We start from the raw sequence: 23035 nt of genomic DNA, 5'->3' as shown, positions 1-23035 counted from the left end.
TCCCATGATAATCAGATTGTGGGTGTAATGCCATGGTCCGGCAGACTGTGTAGCTGTCTGCCTATACCTCCGATAAGGGCAGGCAATTACACTCTGACAGAAAGCACAATTAACTACTTATAGTGAGCAACAGTGCCCTGGTAGTTCAGGGAGAACTACAAGCCAACAGCCGCAAAGGCTATTAGGACTTGTACTTTTCCCATTTACAGTACACTGAATATATGATGCAGCTGAGCTGGGTGTCACAGAACAATGTGAATAAATGACGGTGGCAGGTGCATTTGCATCGTGTTATATGTTACACTCTAAATATGGGTGTAACGAAACATGGTACAACAGGGGAGCTTATCCTTTAACACAATAAACATTTGTATATTACCCTGCTGTGTGCAATGGTATTGCGCAGAGCACCCCCAAACCTCCTCTTCTGGGGTCCCCCACCAGCATTCCTGGCTCCTCCTCTTCTGTGTCTGCCCCCATAGCAAGCTCCTTGGCATGACAGTGATCACAAACGTGGTTGGAGAAGAAAATTATATATGTATGTGGATCTATTAAAAAAAATTGGTGTCTAACACCCAAAACGGTACCCTTAGTTAAAGCCGTAGTAAACCGCTCAAAAAAACTAGCAAAAAAAACCCTGCAAGACAATAGCATAATGTGCTAGTATGCATCGCATACTAGCACATTATGAAATGCGTACCTTAGAATTAAGCTTCCGCAGCGCGTCCGGTCACCACTGAGGGGGCTGACATGTTCCTTCTGCGTTTCTTCTGGGTTTGTGGGCTCTGGCTCTCAGTGGTCGGAACTGCGATGACAGCATGCACCCTCCATTCCTCCAAGTTCCAATACAATCCACCCGAATCTTCAGAGCGCATGCGCCGCTGATGTCAGTGGCTGCACAGAGGGTGAATATCTCCCAACCATGAAGGTTTAGGAGATATTAATTTTACCTACAGGTAAGCCTTATTATAGGCCTTATTATAGGCTTACCTCTAGGTAAAAATTAAACCAAGCGGGGTATACAACCGTTTCAATTGACAGCAGCACTTACTAGTACCTAAATACAATACCTTGAAAACGAGTAAACCAAAACTCTGTTGTGCTGTACTATAAAAAAAAAAAAATGAATTAGAGAAAAGTGCCTTTGTGTTCTACTACACTCAGACACTTTTTGAGATATAAAATGTATTTTGTTTTAAGGTACAGCAAAACACAAGTTTGGTTTACTTTTATGTATATGGGTGGTTTATAACCATGCTATTATTAAATCATTTTCTTTATCAGGGAGATTGTGTTTTCAGTTTGTTAGTTAAAGATTATTACTTAGGCAGTGCTACACTTTTTATATAGAGCTGCTTAGTTTGTTTTTGAGCATAGAAACCAAGAGGCTTTTGTTCAGTATCCCCACTTGCGACAGAGGTTAGATACACCTTGGGGTAAAGAGTCCAGATGTTGACTGAGAAACGATGAGGCACAGCGAGCAGGGTTGGAATGTGACATTCTGCCCAAGCCAGGATCTGATCTGCTTCTTTCTGAGCTGCAAGGGTTCTGGTTCCTCTGTAAGCCACTCCTGTGGCATTGTCTGACTGATCCTGGTCAGGTGACTACTTAACCAAGAGGTTCACTATTTTCTATTCACTAACCAAATTACTCTGAGCTCCTGGATATTGATTTGGAGATGATCCTTTATGCTGAGAGAGTATCCAAGACTCATCCCCAATATGACAGGCTGGTATTTCATTAATAAAAAACCTTCCAAACCAATGGAGGAAGGATTTCTGGACTCTTGATCCACCAGCCCGGGTAGGGTGCCCACGTGTCCCGGATTGCCCGGGACTGTCCCAGAATGGACATGTCTGTCCTGGGCATACAATTAAATGGTGCTAAAAAATAAGGCAATGATCTACCATAATTTCCAAAAAACGGAAAAGAAAAGCAATAACGCAGTGCTGTATTAATAGATTTCAGACTTCAAAGCACATAAAATGCTATAGGTATATTATATATGCATATATATTATTACACAATAAGCATGGTATGGGTAAACAGGATACAGGGGAGAGGGAAGGGAAAGGGGGGGTGTTTCAAGCACAGTCCGCAATCATGGCAGCAGTCCGATGGAAACAGAAACCATGTAGTACTGGAGAAAAAACAAGGAAGAGAGGCGCCTCTGGGTGCAGACTGTATAACAGTTTCTTTAATCAAAGTAGTAATAATAAAACTCACATTTAAGTGGTTAAAAGCAGGCGGTGTATTAGTCCCATACAACGGGGGGGGGGGGGGGGGAGGCATCGGTGTAATCAATCCCTGGGTTAGTAAGACATGGTAAGTCAGTCCTCTGATTGTCCTGACACCACTGGATGTTTTTCCGTCCGGCAGCAATGGAGGGGCGTCCGCACTAGGCTTGGAACGCAAGCTAGTCTTCGGGCGAGGGGAAATGACGTCACCGGACACACAACACGTTTCCTGAGCTGGCAAAGCCATGGGTGGTATGACGGCTGCGAGGAAGCAGGAGTGGCAGATGCTGTCAGGCTGACACCAGAGGAGCACAAAGTATCCAGACTTCAGTCCCGGAAATCCTCCTCCCCGCACTTCACCGCAAAGACCAAGAGCAAGTGACACCAACAAGGAGCTGCAGTAAGCCACACAGGTACAGAAAACATGGGGCTGTGGCAGGGAGAGGGCAAGTAGGACTGGAATAGGTTGGCCGTGAGGTGGGCGGTGTGCTCTGCTCCTAAAATTGACATGGCATGTATTAATAGCCATCGCTCCTCAGGGCTCTCTAAAGGGGGCACTCTTGATGTAATATCTTACTGCCTACGGGGTGTCCCCTTACCTCCTCCAGGGTGCCCAATTAAAACCTCCAGGGTGCCTCCAGAGTGCCCCTTTACTTTTTCCAGAGTGCCCCTTTACTTTTATCAGAGTGCCCACTGACATCCTTCAGCATGGATGATTAGTAGTACTAAGGGGGCACTCTGGAGAAGAATGTAAGGGGGAACTGTGGAGGAGGCCGTAAGGGGGCATGCTGAAGTTACTAAAAAGACCCTCTGGAGGAGAATGAAGGGGGCACGCGAGGCACTAAGAGGGCATCCTGGAGAATTTTAGGGGGCACTCCAGAGGATGCAAGTAGGCTCTGGCTAAGTTAGTACCACCAGAGTGTCCCCTTAAATCCTCCAGATGCCCCTGTACATCCTCCAGAGTGCCCCCTTACAACCCTCGGAGTGCCGCTTAGTTCAGTAGTACTAAGGGGGCACCCTGGAGGGACTAAGGGTGCACTCTGGAGGAGGATGTAAGGGTGGGATAGACCTGCTGTACTCCCTGCGGTAGTCTCTCTGAAAAGTGCTCCTAGAGCCCACTTATGATCTTGCACACAGGCCCACTGATTTGATAATACGTTACTGCCCCTGCCCCAAAAATTGGCCAAAAAAAGTATCAAAAATCCTCTTTTTGGGTGGGAGGGTGGGTCCCTGAATTTTAGCTTGGAAATGTGGTTACCCTAAGCCCAGGGCAATCCTGGTTTTGTGGGTCATGAGTATGCAGTGGTCCAGAGACTGAGCCTGTTTTTCAGACTGTTTTCTTGCTTTTTTGAAAATTACTTTGAACCACCAAACATTATGCTTTTTTTGTTTTACATAGTTACATAGTTAGTATCAGGACCTGGACTTGAACCCGGGACCTCAGCTGTGTCGGGCAATGAATCTTCTCTCTGAGCTATCTGAGATGCTGGACAGTGCCTTGTCAGATCCTTTAGACAACCCTGTCTTGTACCTTGATTTCAGCTGAACCTTGAACTCTTTGCTCCTCCTATGAACTTCCTGATTTAAGCCAATGTCTCTGCACTTCCTCCTTGCCAGAATATTGTGCTATCTCCAGCCTGTATCTCGCTCCTGTCTTCCCTGCTGCCGCTTATATTTGCTACTGCTCATTATTGACCCTTGGCTTGTTCCACGACTACGCTTCTGCCTGATCCCAACCTGCAACTACTCATTACTGACCTTTTGGCTTGCTTACTGACCACGCTTCTGTTTGATCCTTACCTGCTCATCCGCTACTGAACCCCGGCTTGCTCACCTCCTGGTGGGGCGATCCTGAGGACCGCGACCTGGTACTAACACGCAGCTAAATCCATCTCCACCATCTGGAGCTCTGGTGAAAACCGGTTAGTACTTAGACTCCGCACCTTAGGTGAGCCTGTGTCATCTGCCAGGGTGACTGCCTGTGTTCCCATCCTGCTGGTTAGTGGTAGTCCTGCAACGGCTATATCAATTGGTCTTCGAGCCTGACCCCTGATCGTGACAGAATATTCTGGCCCAAAACATGGAGGCCACTATAGCAAATGCCCTGGCTCCATTCAGGCAGCAAATTGCAGAGCTGCAGGAGTTCGGTGTCACTTACCAAGAAAAATTCTCCGTACTAGAAGGTGTGGTGAAAGAGAAACACGAAGAGATCCGTGCTCTGACAAAACAATTGCTGGATCTACGTTCCCGAGATGATACTAACGCACATATGCCTCACCCACCCAAGTTTAATGGCGACTGCCACCATTACAGAGGTTTTCTTAACCAGTGTCGCATCTATTTCCAAATGCGACCCACTGCATTCATTTCTGAAAGACAGAAGGTAATGTTTGTTATCAACCTCCTGACTGGGGAAGCTCTAGCCTGCCCCCCCCCCCCCCTCCTATATCGAACAAGACAGTGCCATGCTGCATAATTTCCAGACTTTCGAGGATGCAATGAATCAAGTTTTTGATGATCCCAACCGCTGCGCTGCGGCTGAAGCAACGTTGCATAGTTTATGACAGGGTAAACGCTCTGTTGCTGAATACACAGCTGAATTCAGACGCTGGGTGGCAGATACCACTTGGAACCCAGCAGCGCAAAAAAGTCAGTTCCGCCAAGGGCTTTCTGAACAGGTAAAAGATGAGCTTGCCAGAGTAGAGACTCCTAATGATCTTGAAGCCTTCATCCAACTATGTATCTGAGTTGATCAGAGGCTTACAGAAAGGAGGAAGGAGAGGCTGGGAATGTTTGGAAGTAATGGTGGCATGCATTTCCCTGCTAGTCAATTTGTTCAGAAGGATCCAAGAGTTTCTCCAGATTCTGACACAGCTGAACCTATGCAGGTTGATGCAATTAAGAGATCCATTTCTTTTTAGGAGAAAGAAAGAAGACATTCGGAGAATCTCTGTCTATATTGTGGAGACTCTGGGCATTACGCAGTTAACTGTCCTAACAAGGTTAGAAGAACAATTGCAGCGACTGATGTGATCCTGCCTGAACAAATCAACTCTATTACCCAGTCTATCTCCCCATTGATTCTCGAAGAAAATAAAGTAAATTCTCCACTGTCTCATTTTGTCATCCCTATTAAGCTTATTACTGAGGGCCGTGAAAACCCCTGCTCTGCTATGCTGGACTCTAGGGCTGGAGGAAACTTTATGGACATAGAGTTTGCCCACCGCAATAACATTCAAGCCAGAAATACATCTGCTCCTATCGAGATGGAGACGGTTGATGGTTCACCCTTATCCTCAGGACCTGTTACCCATAAAACAGTTCCTCTGGTAACCCAGTTTGAGGCTGACCATCATGAGACTATCAGCTTTCAGTTGATTACATCACCCAAATTTCCCGTCATTTTGGGCATTCCTTGGTTCTCTACTCACAATCCCTCTATCAACTGGGGAACATGGACCATAGATTTCACATCTTCGTACTGCAAGGAACACTGTAGGGAATCCTACCAAACAAGTTCTCCGCTGGTCAAGGAATTGCAAGTTGGTGTGGTAACCACCCAGTCATATCACAACTTGCCTCCATAATACCATGCGTTCCGGGATGTCTGTGATAAGAAAAATGCAATAAATTACCTCCTCACCGCCCATATGATTGCCCCATTGAGCTGCTCCCAGGGGCTGAAATACTTTTCGGCCACCTTTTTAATCTGTCAGAACCTGAATTAAAAGTGCTCAGGGAGTGGCTTGATGAACATTTAGGGAAGGGTTTTATTAGACACTCAACATCTCCTGCAGGAGCAGCCCTATTCTTTGTTGAAAAGAAAGACTCCACCTTGCGTCCATGCATTGATTACAGGCACATAAATAAGGTCACTATTAAAAACCGTTATCCACTCCCCTTGATCTCAGAAATGTTGGAAAGACTTCGTTCTGCCAAAGTGTTTACAAAACTTGACCTACGCGGGGGGCATATAACCTGGTCCGTATTCGTCCAGGAGACAAATGGAAAACCGCCTTTAGAACCAGATATGGACATTTTGAGTCCTTGGTCATGCCTTTTGGTCTCTGCAATGCCCCTGCGACCTTTCAACACTTCATAAATTATGTTTTTTTCGATATCTGTTGGACCAATTTGTCATTGCTTATCTGGATGGCATCCTTATCTTTTCCGATAACCTGGAAGAGCACCGCAGGCATGTTTGCACTGTCTTTGAAAGATTAAGGCAGAAAGTGCGAGTTTGAACAAGTCCAGATCCAGTTCTTAGGGTATATTATTTCTCCAGATGGAGTGAGCATGGATCCCAAGAAGATTAAAGCAGTGGTAGATTGGCCTGCCCCTGGAAATGTTAAGGAAATCCAACGATTTGTCGGGTTTGCCAACTTTTACAGAAAATTCATAAAGGAGCTTCTCTAAGGTGATAGCTCCAATTACCCAACTAACAAAGAAAGGGGTGCCCTTTGTGTGATCATCTGAGGCACAGGCTGCTTTTGGAAAGTTAAAAACTCTTTTTACTTCTTCGCCAGTATTGGTACATCCCAATCCTGAATTACCTTTTTATAGTGGAAGTGGATGCTTCGGACTCTGCCGTGGGAGCTATCCTCTCTCAACGACGTGGGGAAAAGATGCAGCTTCATCCTTGCACTTACTTCTCCCGTTTAACCACTTAACAACCGGCCCATAGCCGAATGACGGCTACAGGGCGGTTGTTTAACTCTGGGAGGCCGTCATATGACGTCCTCCCAGAATTCCGCTCTCGCGCACCCCCTGGGGCACGCACTGGAGAGCATCCGTGACCGCCGGGTCCACAGACCCGGCGCATCACAGTAAAGGGCCGCTCATCGTGGCCGTTTACCACGCGATCGCTCCGTCAAATGTTATGTTATGTTATGACATGTTATGACGCCGGTTACTCCCTCCCCCTCTATGTACTGATCGGTACAGCGGAGGGGGAAGAGATCGGTGTCAGCAGCGCTGTGGGCTGCATCTGCAGTGCCCACATCGCCAGTCACCGAAATTTAACCCCTTAATTCCCTGCCAATACTCTGCAATACTCTGCAATACCCGCCAATACTCTGCAATGCCAGCCAATACTCTGCAATGCCAGCCAATACTCTGCAGTGCCCGCCAATACTCTGCAGTGCCCGCCAATACTCTGCAGTACCCGCCAATACTCTGCAGTACCCTACCAATACTCTGCAGTACCCTGCCAATACTCTGCAATACCCTGCCAATACTCTGCAATACCCTGCCAATACTCTGCAATACCCTGCCATAAATTGCCATACCCGGAGATACCCAGCCATACTCGGTGATACCTTGCAATACCCAGCCATAGACACCCCCCCCCTCCCGCTGCCCTCTGGTGCTTCTACCGACTCGCCAATACGATCAAAGCCAGAATCTTTTTTTTTTTTTTTTTTTATTTCAGGCTTCCCAGCTTAGAGGTGAAATGTGGGGTCTTATTGACCCCATATCTCACTGTAAAGAGGACCTGTCATGCCATATTTCTATTACAAGGGATGTTTACATTCCTTGTAATAGGAATAAAAGTGACCAAAAAATGTATTTTTGGGGAAAAAAATTTCAAACTAAAATAAATAAAGTAAAATGATCAATAAGAATTTTTTTTTTAAAGCGCCCCTGTCCCCATGTGCTCGCATGCAGAAGCGAACACATACGTAAGTCCCGCCCACATATGAAAACGGTGTTCAAACCACACATGTGAAGTATCGCTGCGAACGTTAGAGCAAGAACAATAATTCTAGCCCTAGACCTCCTCTATAACTCAAAACATGTAACCAGTAAAAAAATTTTAAAGTGTCGCCTATGGGGATTTTTAAGTAGCAACGTTTGGCGCCATTCCACGAGCATGTGCAATTTTGAAGAGTGACATGTTAGGTATCTATTTACTCGGCATAACTTCATCTTTCACATTATGCAAAAAGTGGGCTAACTTTACTGTGTTTTTTTTTTTTTTTTAACCACAAAAATGTTTTTTTCCAAAAAAAAGCATTCGAAAAATTTCTGCGCAAATACCGTGCCAGATAAAAAGTTTCAATGACCACCATTGTATTCTCCAGGGTGTTTGCTAAAAAAACATATATAATGTTTTGGGATTATATGTAAATAAATGATGATTTTTACATGTAGGAGAGAAATGTCAGAATTAGCTTGGATGCTCCAGAATGCCTGATGGCGCTCCCTGCATGTTGGGCCTCTGTATGTGGCCACACTGTGTAAAAGTCTCACACATGTGGTATCGCCGTACTCGGGAGTAATAGCAGAATGTGTTTTGGGGTGTAATTTGTGGTATGCCTATGCTGTGTGTGAGAAATAAACTGATAATATGACAATTTTGTGAAAAAAAAAAGTAAAAATAATCTTGAATTTGCAAAGAATTGTGGGAAAAAATGACAACTTCAAAAACTCATCATGCCTCTTACTAAATACCTTGGAATGTCTTCTTTCCAAAAAGGGGTCATTTGGGGGTATTTGTACTTTTCTGGCATGTTAGGGTCTCAAGAATTGAAATAGGCCATCAGTACTTCAGGTGTGATCAATTTTCAGATATTGGCACCATAGCTTGTGGACTCTATAACTTTCACAAAGACCAAATAATATCCACCAATTTGTACTTATTTTTACCAAAGATATGTAGTGGTATAAATTTTGGCCAAAATTTATGAAGAAAAATTACTAATCTGCTAAATTTTATAACAAAAACGAAGAAAAATTCATTTTTTTTACAGAATTTTCGGTCTTTTTTCTTTTATAGCACAAAAAATAAAAAACGAGCGATGATTAAATACCACCAAAAGAAAGCTCTATTTGTGTGAAAAAAGGACAAAAATTTCATATAGGTCCAGTGTTGCATGACTGAGTAATTGTCATTCAAAATGTGAGAGCAACGAAAGCTGAAAATTGGTCTGGTTATTAAGGGTGTTTAAGTGCCCAGGGGTCAAGTGGATAATGTCTTCAGCTGAAAGAAATTATGATATTGGGAATAAGGAGTTACTGGCAATTAAGGAAGCATTTTCTGAATGGAGGCATTTGCTGGAAGGAGTTAAGCATCCTGTGACCATTCTCACAGATCATAAGAATCTGGAATTCATTTGTTCTGCCAAGAGATTGTCTTCTAGACAAGCACGTTGGTCATTGTTCTTTTCCAGGTTCAATTTTATTATCTCATATTGACCTGGGTCAACGAATGGTAAGGCTGATGCCTTATCACGAATGTTGTCTGGACCTCTCCAGGAAAACAACTCTGAATACACAGTCCTGCCTCAAAAGAACTTTCTAGGTGCCACTAGTTCTAAAGCACTCTTGAGTCTCCTCAAGGAAGGGTATGAGAATGACCCACTCCTCAAAACTCCTCCTATGGACATTGTTGGAATCGATCAATAGGAATTCCCTATGGCCCGCAATTGGAGAGGAGAGCATTGATTAAGAGTGTGTTCTCCTGAAGAAATTTGTGGTTAAACGGATTTGTATTTGTTTTTTTTGTTTTTTTGTTTTTCCTTTCGCGTTTTTTTTTGTGTTTGGTTTTATCTGTGTCTTTGTGTGTGCTTGGTATCTGTTTGTTTAGTGTATTGCTAATGCAAAGTGTTGGTTAGAGATTGACAGGAATGACCATACATCTTTGAGGAAAAAGAAAAAAGAGTGGGAAATATAGGTTTTTATTTCTACCCACGTGAGAGTGAAATAGCTCTGGTCCAATAGAAGACCAAGGCGTTGATTAAGAGTGTGCCTTGTGTCTTGTATGCTGTAGTCACTGTAGATTTAAATGGTTTGTATCTGTTTTTTATTTTTTTTAGTTTTGGACTATAGGTGAAAGCTAGCTTTTAAACAGCTGTATCTGTGTCTTTGTGGGGGTTGTCTACTTGTTCGTCTGTGTCTATTGTCTAAGCAACTGGTTGAGCAACTTTAGTGTGGGTAGGCTAATTAGCATGTCAATGGAAGCCATTGAAGGTTTCATTAGCAAGCATGGTGGTATTAGATTTCAACTTACACAAGAGAGTCATTTAACACACCAATTTGGGGAACTTTTGAGACAATGTAATACACATAACAATCTCATAAGTAATAAGTCAAAAAAAGGCAGGAAACAGAGAATGGCCAATGCCTTATGCATGTTAATGAGAATGAAAGAAATTGCGGAACAAAAAGAATTAGAATGGTTTGCTGAAAGAGAAAAAGTGATGGTAAGAGATATCTTAATGGGGATTGAAAAGGCTGATGCAGATGCCCGCAATCGGATTGAACAATTAGTGACTGAGAAATGTGTATTGCAACAGAGATTAGATGAATTAGAACAAACGTGCAAATTAAGAGAAAGTTGCATTGCCTCTTTGAATCAAAGGGAGGCTGATAATTTGCAGGTTATCACAATGCTTAAGGCACAAGCAGCCATAATGGAGTTATCCTCCAAGTGTGCAATGGTGGAGGTACCCTCCGCACAGGCTCAGTGTACAGAAAAGCTAGAAGTGAAACATGAAGAAAACCCGTATGCTATTATCACTGCAAATGATATTACTGTGATGGGAACTGATGTGGAAGAGGCAAATAAAGGTGCAATAACTGCACTTGAAATTGATTCAGGAGTTGAAACGTCTGATGACTCCTCAGACGATGAAAGTGTAAAGTCTGTTCATTCCAATCGCAGTAATATTATCCAACAATGTGGGTTTCCAGCGCCATATGCTCAAAGAAGGGCCTATGCAGGGAAACCAGAGCTAAAATGTTTTTTGTGTAAAAGGGGGGGTCACATTTCAAAATATTGTCAGGCGGCGAATAATGATATCAAAAGGAGATCATACCCGAAAACGACCCCAAGGCATTATGTGTGTTATTCAGCCAGGTGGGGTAGCCATCCAAAGCATGGAACCCATAGTAATCAAAACAAAACAAAAGAGGGGAAGGCGCACTGACCTAGTGCATTACCATAAAACAGCTTTATTTAAAAATAAATCAAATAGCAAAATGGCTACTCACATTATTTTTAAATAAAGCTGTTTTATGGTAATGCGCTAGATCAATGCTCCTTCCCCTCTTTTGTATTGTTTCTCTCTAGTATTTGAACACCCAATGTTCTTTTTTTTTTATTTATTTTTTTTTTTTTTTTTCCCAATGTTCTAAAGGATAGCTGCAAGACTTAGTGACAACACCATTTAAAACTGTTTATATCACATTTCAAAGACCAAGAAACCAGAGTGCAGGAGAATTCGTTGTTTTTGTACCCATAGTAATCAAACCCATTTCCCGTGTAAGACCCAAATGCGGAGTCTACAAACTGAAAAGCAATATGTAGGACAGCTGCGTAAAGTCAAAATGGAGGTAGACGCATGGTTATTCAAATATAGCACTGGGGGAAACAATGTTAGCAGAACTTAGTGAGCTGCAGGCATGGTAAGAATATTCTGGTCAATGTTTCCCTGCTATGAAAAAGGTTTGATGTGAGTTTCAGGTTCAGAATATAATAGAGGACCTTGATATAGATAAAAATTTGATACTGTTCTTGTTTTTCACTTCCAGAATCCTGGTGGAGTGAGAATTGGAGAGGCTTCTGGAACATGGATGACAGATGATCATTTGGTTGGCAGTTTGTCTGTGCCACACCACACCGCAAATTTGTTCTGATAAACATCAGGAGAGAAGAAAAAAAATGAAAGATTCAGATTAATACTTGTTTTTTTCTTATGGACAATTTGATGCGAGTGCTGAATCTGAAACAACAGAGCTTGTGAAATATTTTTGCTGAAGTCTCTCCTGATGAATGCAAACATGTTATTAATGTTATTAATACATGTGCAATGGGTTGGAGGTTGGGGAAGGAATATGACACATCCAATCCGTTAGAACATGAAAATGTAAAATATGTGTTTTTTTGTTGGAAGGAGGAATTGAAAGAAGAAAGGTGTTAATGTATGACATGTATTGATGTAACGGAGTTAATATGGTGCAGGTACCCAGGAGGCAGGCTGGCACTTATGCATAATAAGGTAGCTGTGGGCCAGACTAAAGGGTGCCAGGTGACACATCAATGGGGTGAAAACTTCTTCGTAGGGGTGGTGTCTCAATCCTAGCGGTCCTAGAGAGAAGCTTTCGGTTACTGGACATGCGGGACACCAGAACTAGACATGGGGAAGATACGCCTGGTTGGTGTCTCAACTGAGAGGTTGAAACCTGCACAGATAATGCCAGTGAATATACACAGGAGCATGCTCCTCAAAAACAAACGCTGGCTACCAGGGTACCATATCCCTTCACCACATGGCGCTGCAACATCTCAGGGTGGTTGATAAAATCCCTATAAATCACCCTATGTGTGCTTAGTATACACTGAATCAAGTGTGGTCATTGTACCAGTGACTTACTCCCAGAGATGTGCGAACACAGAATGAGGTCCATGCAGGATGCTTATTTCTGAGGAGTAACCCGAAAGAGGAGGGGTGTATTCAGCACTATATTGGGGGGGAATAATAGCTGGGATGGGTGTTGTTAATGGAGTGGACATCGGCCTCCTGAGGAACAAACTCACAGCCATAGCTTCAGAGAAGGAGCGTGGCTTGTTACCCAGAGAGATTGGTGGCGTCCTTGATAATATTCAACGAAGTCACAGAAACACACAGGTTAGAGTGGCTCCGGATTTTGTCAACCATGTTGAGAGGTTGGTAGAGAGTGTGATGGTACAGGACAGAAACCGGTCATTGGCTCTGGCGTGCACTCTGTGGCAGGTGGAAGTATCAGCCAACATCAAGCTGATTGTACCGTCTCTGTATGAGGGGCAGTGGCCTGATGAGTTAGCATCACCGCTCAGTAAGATTTTGCCAAAACACGTTGCTTACACTAATCCAAAGTAGTGGTCGAGTGCCTGTATGGGCTGTACTAAGTTGGATTGGGAAAGGTGTTATGCTGTATGTTCCCATATATAGAAGTGCAGACTCTGTCTGTATATTTGGTGGCATCAATGGGCTTACTGACTGGGGATTCTATCTTGTTGCATTGGAGGCTATATCACACATGTGATCAGAGAAGATGAAAGCTGGAGGCAGGTTGATATTTCCCTTTGTCGGAAGCATGACCATGATGTCCTTTGTATGCCAGCTCAATACATGGGGTTGAACGAATAATGTTGGGAAATTATTTCTCTCTGTGTTCTGGATGGAGAGATCATTGCTGGGAAGGAGGCACCCGGGTATTATTTAGGACATAGACGAGTTTGTTTCTTTGTCCTAAAGAGTACCAGTGTAGTGTTAGTCATGGAACTAGAGGGTTCCTTGTACCTAACCATAGGTAGAGGTGTATGGTATACCATGGGCATGATCTCTGAAATCTAGGCACAGGGGTGGAATTGTGTGGGTTTGTTAATTGTTGTAAATTTATATGTGTAGTTAATTTATCTAGAAGGGTCTCCCATTTGTCTATGCAAGTTGAGGGACGATTTGACAGTAAGCTCTCTGTGTACAAATTGGAGACTTTGCTGCCAAGTCAGAGCCCTGCAACGCCGCTGCGAGCAAGTTTGCCGACCCATATTCACAGTAAGAGATCATAGGAGGTTGGGAGCAGGGTGCATAATTGGAGGGGACACATATGTATGTATATATTATGGTAATAAGTTGATTTATTTCTGTGGTAGCTTGTGACCTATGTGTAGTGTAGGCTAGTAATATGGGTAAGAAAGGCCCTCATCGGAACTCGGTAGTAGAGATGGATGATATGTTACTCTGAATGTGTGCTGGTGAATGGTGAATGAATGGACACCCCTTGCCTGTACTGCCGTCCTGAAGATACCGAAGATACAGAATTGTGACATGGAAGCTGTCGCTGAAGAATGGTGGAGATGTGTCACTCAGTGGCAAAGCGGCACGTGTTGGGAGGCATCACATGGTAAAACAATTATGGACTGCTCCATAGGACCTGTTTCTGCACATGTTGAAAGCACAGCGCGGTAAGACAATTGTGTACTGTTCCATAAGAGATGCCTCTGGAGCGCTCGTTGAAAACAACCACGCGTTACACAAGCTAAGGACTGTGCCACAGGTACTGGTTCGGAAGCACATGTTGGGGAACCACACACGTTAAGACAGTTATGGACTGTTCAATAGGAGCCGTGTCTAAAGAAGGGTATGCGCCTTTTAGGCGCAAAGTGGTATATGTTGGAATCGAAACATGAATTAATGTTATACATATAAAGTTCTACACATCTGTTTGTACAACCGAACTCAGCCATATTGATACTTGCAGTGCCACATGTTTAAAAGGTATAGAGGAATGTGACACCAAACAGAATCAAAGGAGTTATCTTCAGCCCACCTGGTGTGCACGGAGCTTCAAAGAGATTTAGGACAATGACGGCGCCGGTCTGTCTGTAAGAGGGACATAATGAGTGGGAGGGGCGTCCGAGATCGAACCACAAGATGGGAACCCAGTCAGAGCAGTTGCAATTCATTGGCAAACACTGCCCCCCAGAGGCCAATTATGGCAGGACTGTCAGAGGTATTTAGCCTGGGGGAGGAGACGCCCCAGAGACGCTGATTGGTCCACAGGCAAAGGAGGGTGGGCAATGGGGTGTGGTGTGGCTGAGGTGTGTTTATCAAAAAGGGGTTCATCAATGGGAGCTGTCTCTCATTCCATCAGGAGGTCCAGTCACGAGGGTCTGATAAGTATAATGCTTGTATTGTATTCTGATTGTATGTTATGTACTCTGGTAACTTCTATTGATACCTTATGTAAGCTTTCTTATTTCCTTGGGAGATAAATGAGATTTGATTGATCTTAGACCGTGTATTGATTTCATAGCTAATTGTGGTAGTATTGTGATATTAACGATAGCATGTGCTTGGAGTAGAGATAGACTAACTAACCTATAGGGACTAGACAAAGTAATACATAACTGATAACAACAATAGGTTGCATTTATCGGTTACTTCAGACATCATCCTTGAGTACAAAAACGGCTTCTGGTGTCACGGTCGTTCCACCACCCCGGTCACCCAAGTAAGACTTACCCGCAGGTTCCCGGTACGAGGGGATCGTCGGTGCCTTCGGACGCGGGTTGGCGCTAACGAACGCACGCGAGTGCACATAGTCCCCAACAGGCGCACGCGGGTGCGCGTTGACACGAGCGGGCGCACGCGGGTGCGCGACGAGCCGAACGGGCGTACGCGGGGTCACGAACGGGAGCACGGTCACCCGCGGGGATACGTAGACGTACCGTGCGACCGTTCTTGGCGCCCAGTTGCCTACTTAAGGGACCTGCTCCTGCTCCTCTGTGCTGTCCCGTCTGCAGCTTTCCCGTGACTCCTGTTATCTGTTCCTGTGTGTGTGTTCCTGACTCTGTACCCGGCCTGTTCCTGGACTTTGCCTGTTTGCCGCCTGCCTCCGACCCTTTTGCCTGATTGACCACGCTTCTGCCTTCCGCCTTGTACCTCTGCTGCCCGATTGTTGCCGACCCAGCTCGTCCCTGACTACTTCTGCCAGTCTGCCTACGGACCTGCTCTGACTACTACTTCCGCAGCTCCTGCCTGTTCACCTGTGCCAGCCGTCCAGCAGTTCCTGTCCAGCATCCTGCGCTGGTTGCACCCTCTGCTCCGGTCCACCATCTGCTCCGGTCTTTTCTACCAGCTGACCAGTCTGGCACTTGTGCCCTCCGAACTCCTGAATCCCTGTTCCCATCTCCAGGGGCTCTCGAGCCGGGGCTTACGAGGCGCCGCTCCCTGCACGCTTGGGCTCTCCAACCAGGTACGTGACAGTACGGGACAGCCATGTCCGAGCCCTCGCAGGGAGCGTCTCCGATGGATGAACTGTGCCACCATCTAGCCGGCCTCACCCAGGCCGTGAAGAACCTGCAAGAGGGTTATGGTCGTTTGGAGGAACGGGTTCAAGCCCTATCTGCCGCAGCTCCAGTTGCCTCCGGATCTCCAGGTCCCCCTTCAGTGGTCATGTTGCCGCCAGAGCCAAGGGTCCCTACACCAGACCGTTTTTCCGGTAACCGGAATAAATTTAGGGCCTTCCGGAATTCCTGCGAGCTCTTCTTCGCCCTTCAGCCCCGGACCTTTTCTCTTGAGGCTACGAAAGTAGGGTTCGTTATCTCCTTACTTACCGACGAACCCCAGGCCTGGGCACATCGCCTCCTTGAACGAAAAGACCCCTGTCTGGACTCCTTAGATGTCTTCTTCCAAGCCATGTCTCGTCTTTATGAGGACCCCCAGCTCGCAGCCACCGCAGAAGCGGCTTTGCATGCACTCCAGCAAGGTCGCAGGCCAGTAGAGGACTATGTGTCTGAGTTCAGGCGCTGGAGCGCCGACACAGAGTGGAACAGCTCAGCTCTCCGTTACCAGTTCCGCATGGGACTCTCGGAGGCTTTGAAGGACGAACTGGCCCGTGTAGGAACTCCTGAGACCCTGGAAGCGCTCATCGACCTCTCTGTCCAGATCGATAGGCGGTTAAGAGAGCGTTGTCTGGAGCGCTCTTCTTCCACCTCGCGCCCAGTCTGGATGATGCCACGGGTTCCAAGTGCCAATCCACCGGTTCTTCCTGATCCTTCTTCTCCGGATTTATCGGAACCCATGCAGCTGGGATTACTACGTTCACCTCTGACCCCCGAAGAGCGCCAACGCCGAAGATCTGGTAACCTGTGCCTCTACTGCGGAGGATCTGGACATTATGTTCGCACTTGCCCCGCCAAGTCGCGTAAGTGCCTGCTTATACCTCCCGCCTCTCCTCCTACTCCGCCTAGTACCAGTACCATCTCTCACCTGGCTGTGCCTCTTCTTTTACAGTTCTCCGGCAAGACTATCCGCGTCAACGCGATCATTGACTCTGGGGCCTGTAGCGGTTTTATGGACCTATCCTTCGCCCTGAAGAACAACATTCCCCTTCGGCCCAGGGCCAAGGAACTTCCAATCTATTTGGCCGACGGTTCCTCTCTGAGATCCGGACCTGTAACCCAGGAAACATCTCCCCTTCTTGCCACCATCACGGGGGACCACCAGGAGCACCTGTGTCTGGACATTATCGAGTCTCCCCTCTTTCCCATAATCCTTGGCATACCCTGGTTGAAGGCCCACAATCCCCTGATAAACTGGTTCACTGGAAAGATCGAGTTTCCATCTGCCTACTGTCATCAGTATTGCCTTCCAGCCATCAAGACGGACCCTCCTTCCCTGCTCTGCTTGGAGACAGACACCGAAACCCGACTGGCAGTGCCCGAAGTCTATCACCAATTTTTGGATGTTTTTAGTAAGAAGGGCGCAGAGACTCTACCTCCCCACAGACTATATGATTGCCCGATAGACTTGCTTCCGGGAGCGGAGATTCCCTTCGGGAGAATCTTTCCCCTATCTGAGACCAAGCTGGGAGCTCTAAAGACCTACCTGGACGATAATTTAAAGAAGGGCTTTATCCAACCTTCCACTTCCCCGGCAGGTGCAGGGATTTTCTTCGTCCAGAAGAAGGATCACTCCCTACGACCATGCGTAGACTACCGGGCACTCAATAAGGTTACTGTGAAAAACCGCTACCCTCTACCGTTTGTGCCTGAATTGTTCCAGAGACTGGGGTCGGCTAAGGTGTTCTCCAAACTGGATCTGCGGGGCGCCTACAACCTGGTCCGTATTCGCAAAGGCGATGAGTGGAAGACCGCCTTTCGTACCCGCTTCGGGCATTATGAGTATCTCGTCATGCCCTTTGGACTCTGTAATGCCCCTGCTACATTCCAGCATTTCGTCAATGATGTCTTCAGAGAGTACTTAGACCTGTTTGTTGTTATATACCTTGACGATATACTAATCTTTTCTTCCTCCTTAGCCGAACACCGGGAGCATGTGAAGATTGTCCTGGCTCGTCTCCGTCTCCATGGCCTGTACGCCAAACCGGAGAAGTGCGTCTTCGAGCAACAGAGCATTCAATTCTTGGGCTTGAACATTTCCGTAGACGGAATAGAAATGGATCCCCAGAAAGTCTCAGCCATCCTAGACTGGCCCGCTCCCTCGGACCGGAAAGGGGTCCAACGGTTCGTGGGATTTGCCAATTTCTATAGAAAGTTTATCAGAGGATTTTCATCCATTATCTCCCCCATCACGGAGCTGACCAAACAGGGTCAAAGATTCCTATGGACTCCCAAGGCGCAAGAAGCCTTTGAAACCCTGAAGAAACTATTTGTTTCAGCTTCGATCCTGAGACACCCCGACGCTACGCTGCCCTATATCCTGGAGGTGGATGCCTCGGAAGTAGCCGTTGGGGCGGTATTATCCCAGAGACAGGGGCCTAAATCACTTTTGTACCCAGTGGCCTTTTTCTCCCGCAAACTCTCAGAAGCTGAGCGGAACTATGACGTCGGAGACCGGGAATTACTGGCAATCAAGGCGGCGTTGGAGGAATGGCGCTACCTCCTTGAAGGTGCTTCCCACCCGATCCTGGTTTATACGGACCACAAGAACCTGGAGTATCTTAAATCTGCCAAACGACTGAAGCCAAGACAGGCCCGGTGGGCACTTTTCTTTTCCAGGTTCGTGTTCCATATCACGTACAGGCCCGGGTCGAAGAACGTGAAGCCTGATGCTCTTTCCCGGATGTACAATGAGCCAATGTTATCTCCTACGCCAGACACCATTCTTCCCCCAGGAAACTTTCTCCTGCTCCATGAAGATCTCTTGTCCCGAATTAAACAGGCCTCCAGTGATCCGGCTCTATCTTCTGACACCTCTTTAACCTCCAAGGACGGTCTTCTCTGGCACCAGGATAGAATCTTTGTCCCCCAGGAGTTACGTACTGCGGTCCTCAGCTCCTGCCATGACCACCCATTGGCCGGTCACTTTGGAGCATTCAAAACCTTAGACTTACTTCAACGCACGTTTTGGTGGCCCCAGATGAAGAAACACTGCAGGGAGTATGTAGAAGCGTGTACCACCTGCATTAGGAATAAGGGGAGTAAGTCGAAGGTTTGGGGCTTGCTGAGACCATTACCCATCCCGGATAGGCCGTGGAAAATGATATCCATGGATTTTATCGTGGAACTGCCCCCCTCTGAAGACTTTTCCTCGATCCTGGTGGTAGTGGACAGATTTACTAAAATGGCTCACTTCTTACCCATGAAGGGGACTCCATCGGCCACAGAGATGGCCAGGACTTTTATTAAAGAAGTAGTAAGGCTCCACGGCATTCCTGCTGACATCACCTCTGACAGGGGTGTTCAATTCACGTCCAGGTTTTGGAAGGCTCTCTGTGGGGGCCCTGAAAATCGAGCTTCGCCTATCTTCAGCCTACCACCCTCAAACTAACGGCCAGACCGAGAGAACCAACCAAACGCTGGAGCAGTATCTGCGTTGCTTCTCTTCCTTCTCCCAGGACGATTGGGTATCGCTTCTACCTTTAGAGGAATTCGCATATAATAATTCCGTCCATTCGGCCACCAAACAGTCCCCCTTCTTTGCAAACTTCGGTTTCCACCCACTCTTTCTGCCCAGTAATCTTCCTGAGTGTTCGGTACCGGCGGTCCAGGAGGACCTTAACTTCTTCAGGAATAATAACAGGATTCTTCAAGAAACGCTGGCTAAAACCCAGGAACACTATAAGGAAGTCTTCGATAGGAAGAGAAGGGGCGAACTTAACCTCCAGGTCGGGGACCAGGTCTGGCTGTCTACGTTAAACTTGAAGTTGGCCTGCCCTTCCAGGAAGCTGGGCCCGAAGTTTGTGGGTCCATTCCCCATTCTGAGGAAACTAAATGAAGTAGCCTTTGAGCTGAAACTCCCGGGGTCATTCCGGATCCACCCGGTTTTTCATGTTTCATTACTCAAGCCCGCGGTTCCGGACCCCTTTGCCGACCGGAGTACCAACCCCCCAGAACCCGTGATGATTGATGGGGAATTGGAATTTGAGGTTGAAGCTATCTTGGATTGCAGGAGGAGACGTAACCAGACCCAGTTTCTGGTTAAATGGAGGGCATATGGCCCTGAGGAGAATTCATGGGAACCGGAGTCCAACCTGCATGCCGAAAGACTAATCCATGCCTTCAAAAGAACTCACCCGGATAAGATGGCACAGTTGGGCATCCGGAGGTTGCCCCTTGGGGGGGGGCAATGTCACGGTCGTTCCACCACCCCGGTCACCCAAGTAAGACTTACCCGCAGGTTCCCGGTACGAGGGGATCGTCGGTGCCTTCGGACACGGGTTGGCGCTAACGAACGCACGCGAGTGCACATAGTCCCCAACAGGCGCACGCGGGTGCGCGTTGACACGAGCGGGCGCACGCGGGTGCACGACGAGCCGAACGGGCGTACGCGGGTACGCGGGGTCACGAACGGGAGCACGGTCACCCGCGGGGATACGTAGACGTACCGTGCGACCGTTCTTGGCGCCCAGTTGCCTACTTAAGGGACCTGCTCCTGCTCCTCTGTGCTGTCCCGTCTGCAGCTTTCCCGTGACTCCTGTTATCTGTTCCTGTGTGTGTGTTCCTGACTCTGTACCCGGCCTGTTCCTGGACTTTGCCTGTTTGCCGCCTGCCTCCGACCCTTTTGCCTGATTGACCACGCTTCTGCCTTCCGCCTTGTACCTCTGCTGCCCGATTGTTGCCGACCCAGCTCGTCCCTGACTACTTCTGCCAGTCTGCCTACGGACCTGCTCTGACTACTACTTCCGCAGCTCCTGCCTGTTCACCTGTGCCAGCCGTCCAGCAGTTCCTGTCCAGCATCCTGCGCTGGTTGCACCCTCTGCTCCGGTCCACCATCTGCTCCGGTCTTTTCTACCAGCTGACCAGTCTGGCACTTGTGCCCTCCGGACTCCTGAATCCCTGTTCCCATCTCCAGGGGCTCTCGAGCCGGGGCTTACGAGGCGCCGCTCCCTGCACGCTTGGGCTCTCCAACCAGGTACGTGACATCTGGACTCAAGCACATCGCCTCTATGTACCTGAAGTTGCTCGGGTTTAAGTCCTCAAGTTGGTTCATGACTCCAAACTTGCTGGACATTTTGGAGTTTCTAAGACAAAGGAACTTTTATCCCATTCCTTTTGGTGGCCTGGGTACAAAAGAGATGTCAAAGGTTATGTAGCCTCGTGCCTGGTCTGTGCTCGCAATAAGACACCCCAAGCTTCTCCTTTGGGGTTGCTCCAGCCACTTCCTGTCCCATCAAGACCATGGGGATCAATTTCTATGGACTTTGTAGTCGATTTACCCTCCTCTAAAGAAATGACCACCATCTTGGTTGTTATTGACCGCTTCACAAAGATGGCTCACTTTATACCGGTCAAGGGGGTACCCTCTGCAGAACAAACTGCGGAGTTGATGGTTCGAGAAATCTTTAGACTACATGGAATTCCAGAAGATGTAGTTTCTGAAAGAGGAGTACAATTCACTTCCGAATTTTGGAAAAGCTTTTGCTCAGCTCTAGGAGTAACAATTAATTTATCTTCTGCTTTTCATCCTCAGTCTAATGGTCAGACCGAGCGGACCAATCAAACGTTAGAGCAGTACCTTCGATGTTTCCTTAATTATCTTCAGGATGACTGGGTGGACTATCTTCCTACAGCGGAGTTTGCTTATAACAATTCTAAACATAGTTCCACCTCTCAGACCCCCTTTTCCCTAAATACTGGGCATCATCCAGCTTTTATCCCTAATCTCCCTATCTCAACTCCGATTCCTGCTGTTACCAACAGATTAACTGCTTTACAGGAGATCCAGGATAAATTGATCGAGACTTTGAAGGAAGCTCAGGAAAGTTACAAAAAGGCTGCAGATAGAAATCGCAGAGCACTTCCTACCTTTCATGTGGGTGATCAAGTTTGGTTATCTACTAAAAATCTGAAGGTTCATGTTCCATCTGCAAAGTTGGGACAAAAGTTTGTGGGACCTTTCCAGATCTCGGCCCAGATCAACCCAGTCGCCTTTCGCCTAAAACTTCCAGCCAGTATGAAGATTCACCCTGTGTTTCACATATCGCTACTCAAACCTTTTCACTAAAATACTTTTTCGGGAAGAATTCTTCCACCCCCTCCACCTGTTAAGGTACAGAGTGAAGAAGAATAGGTGGTGGAGAAAATTCTTGATTCCAGGATCTATAGGAACAAATTGCAATATCTGGTGTAGACATGTCACTGGAGAAGTGGTCGGGGGGGTGTACATCTCACCTAGGTTGCTACACAGTGTGAGATGGTAAGTCCAGGATGGATCAGTTTCTCAGTAGCAATATGCTGCTGAGTGGTTATTTAATCTTGCCGGGCCTGGGTTTATATGGAATGGCAGGTAGGTTTGGTAGAGGGACCTGTCATTCCACACACCCCCCGATCCAGTTCTGGGTTTTGGATCAGGTGAGCTTTGATCCTAATTAGCCTGGGAAGGTAAAGGCTCTGCGGGGCCTGCAGGTGTTCGCTCTCAGCCAGGGAAATGAACAGTCTGTGTGTTGGAGGAAGCTGCAAGCGCAGCCACTGCTGGAGCTAAAACCCACCCTGCGATATCCAGGCGAAAGACGCTGTGTTTATAAGTGTCAGATAGGTGAGAAGAACCTGTTAGTAAGCGCCCAGCCGGGCTAGGTTGTTTCTTTTATTTTTTCTGTTGTACTTAAAAAGCACGGTGTTGCCGTATATTTTTGTTTGTTGGGCTGTTTGTACCACGAATAAATGCCAAGGTCTGCTTTATAAATTCCAAGTCTGCTATGAACTGTGTCCAAACTCACCCTACCCCGGGAAGATCCCTTACAATTGGTGGAGGTAGCGGGCAACACGGTTGCTAGGGGCAACGGTGTGGACAGACTTGGCTACAGCTGCTTATGTCCTGGGTGAAAGCTGCAACTACACTCCAAGA

General features: G+C 46.8%; 1 protein-coding gene across 5 annotated transcripts in view; it reads right to left on the bottom strand.

Moving 5' to 3' along the window:
• The window catches only part of LOC143943334 (matrix metalloproteinase-18-like), a 1003345-nt gene that overhangs the window by 654780 nt on the left and 325530 nt on the right, over positions 1-23035 (bottom strand). The gene's annotated exons all lie outside the window — the stretch shown is intronic.

Source organism: Lithobates pipiens, unplaced genomic scaffold (assembly GCF_037356315.1).
Source record: "Lithobates pipiens isolate NorthernLeopardFrog02 unplaced genomic scaffold, aLitPip1_a1.2 Scaffold_30, whole genome shotgun sequence".
In the NCBI taxonomy this organism is placed as follows: Eukaryota; Metazoa; Chordata; class Amphibia; order Anura; family Ranidae; genus Lithobates; species Lithobates pipiens.
This window is presented reverse-complemented; position numbering and strand designations above follow the sequence as displayed.